At 45.9% G+C, this 2,500-nt stretch overlaps 1 protein-coding gene across 2 annotated transcripts in view; it reads right to left on the reverse strand.

Moving 5' to 3' along the window:
• The window catches only part of grm5b (glutamate receptor, metabotropic 5b), a 35,718-nt gene that overhangs the window by 32,018 nt on the left and 1,200 nt on the right, over window positions 1-2,500 (reverse strand). The window contains exon 2 of one of the 2 annotated variants that reach the window (XM_066679141.1): window positions 1,975-2,209. The exons of the other annotated variant lie outside the window; for it this stretch is intronic. The gene's annotated coding sequence lies outside the window, so the exon portion shown is untranslated. The remainder of the gene's footprint in view (window positions 1-1,974; window positions 2,210-2,500) is intronic. 2 annotated transcript variants of the gene reach the window in all.

The raw sequence follows: 2,500 nt of genomic DNA on the forward strand, positions 1-2,500 counted from the left end.
GGAGACAGAGACATTCTTTAAAGTTTTACAGACCTCCTCTCCTCTGCTCTTTAACCTGCTCTCCAACAATTCATCCCTCGCTTCCCTCTTCTGCGCTCATCCTCTCTTCCAGCTGCTCAACTCGGCCATCTTTCCACTGTTCTCCACTCATTCCCCTCTCACATTCCACACATCCCTCTCTCGTGTTCTCTCCCTCTCTCTCTCTCTCTCTCTCTCTCCATCCTTTCATCTGTCTGAATCTATATGTTCCTCTATTGATCACGACTGATCTAAAATTCTCTCTGCCTTAGCTCTCTCTCTCTCTCTCTCTCTCTCTCTCTCTCTCTCTCTCTCTCTCTCTCTCTCTCTCTCTGCCCCCCCTCTCTCTCTCTCTCTCTCTCTCTCTCTCTCTCTCTCTCTCTCTCTCTCTCTCTCTTCATTGATCAGGTATAAATCTCCTCTTTTCTCTGAACAGCAGGTCACCGCTCAGACACCAACCCACAGACGCTCGTTAAAATGTTTTATACTCTCTCCATTACAGGCAGAGTGTGTGTGTGTGTGTGTGTGTGTGTGTGTGTGTGTGTGTGTGTGTGTGTGTGTGTGTAATAAAAGTGAGATGAGAGTAGAATAGAAATGTAATTCAAAACATGGTGCCACACTCAGAGGCATGAATATACAATAAATATAATACACACACACAGACACACACAGACACACACACACACACACACACATACACACACACACACACATGTGCACTCTCATACACTCAAACACAGACATACACCTCCATTAAAAGCAAGCAGAGAGAGAGAGATCAGAAACAAATGACCTTACTGTCGGTCACTGCCATGTCAGGTTTGGGGAAACATTAATTCAGGCTGTTCACCATCAGCTGTTCACCATGAGCTGTTCACCACAAGCTGTTCACCATCAGCTGTTCACCACGAGTTGTTCACCATCAGCTGTTCGCTTTAAGTTGCTCATATTAAGCTATTCGTCTTAAGCTGTTCACAAGCTTCTGTTCAAAAGTTGAATCACAAGCTGTTCGATAAAAGCTTTTCACTATGTACTGTTCCCCATGAGCTAATCACCATCATCAAAAACATATCACAAGCTGCTTAACACAAAATATTCACAACTATATACAACAAGCTGTTCATTACACTCAAGACAGTCATGAGCTGTTCACCAAAAGCTGTTTACTGCAAACTGTTCACCATTCACCAATCCTTAACGAAATGTATTCCACCATGAGCTGTTTACCACAAGCTGTTCACCACAGGCTCTTCACCGGACACAAAACCATAACACAAGTTGTTCACCATGAGCTGATCACCACACTCAGTACCATAAAATGAGCTGTTCTCCATAAACTGATCACCACACACAAAATAACAAGATCTGTTCACCATGAACTGTTCGCTATGAGCTGTGCAATATGAGCTGTCCACCATGAGCTGTTCACTATGAAATGTTCACCATGGGCTTTTCACTATGTGCTGTTGATTATGAATAGTGTAGTCATTATGCACTGTTCACCATGAGCTGCTCACTTCATGCTGTTCACTATGAATTGTGCACTATGAGCTGTTCTCCATGCTGCTCTGATTAATTTTGGTCCTGATTTGATTTGGTGTTGATACCGGGAGGAGATCTGCTGTCCCTGAGCATGCAGCAGTGTTTCCTTCCTCCACACACTGCAGCGTCCAAAAGGACAAGTTGTGTTCTTCACAGACACACACACACACACACACACACACAGCGCAAGTATTAAAGCCCAGTTTGTGCAGAGGTCGGATGTGGTTTAAGCATCTCTACCAGAGAAGCACTCATTAGGGGATCAAAGAGAACACGGTCACCCGAAACGTGCACGCACACACAAACACACACACACACACACACACACACACACACAAGGTCGTTAAAACCAAACGACACAGCCACATGTAACGCGATGTCATTAAATGAATGAAACCCTGAGCCGACGCTCACCACAGAGTCACCTCCATTCGCTAAACGCCGCGTGAGCTCCGGAGCGGACAGGTCCCTCACCCGCACGCGCTCACCATCTTCATCTTCCGCTTGATTCCGTTATTCACTCACGCTGAGGCTGAGCGCTCTCTTTCAGCCTCTCTCTCTCTCTCTCTCTTTCTCTCTCTCTCACGCACGCAGACAGTGGCAAGGCACGCTCACACACACACACACACACACCACCAGGACCTGCAAGCTTTACAGGGGAGAGAGAGGGAGAGAGAGAGAGAGAGACAGAGAGAGAGAGAGGTGTTAATGTAGAAGTCTACCCCCAGTGGATGAACCGAGGATCAATATCACCAACTAATCACCCATTCATCCATTCACTCTTTTATTCAGCTGCTCCTCCATCCACATCTGTCCATCACTCCATCATCCCTCTATTCATCCATCATCTGTTTATGCCATCATGCCTTCATTCTTTCATCCATCCATTCCCCATCCATCCATTCATCAATCTGTTGATTCACCTCGCATCCATCCATTC

The sequence above is a fragment of the Hoplias malabaricus genome, chromosome 1 (genome assembly GCF_029633855.1).
Source record: "Hoplias malabaricus isolate fHopMal1 chromosome 1, fHopMal1.hap1, whole genome shotgun sequence".
In the NCBI taxonomy this organism is placed as follows: Eukaryota; Metazoa; Chordata; class Actinopteri; order Characiformes; family Erythrinidae; genus Hoplias; species Hoplias malabaricus.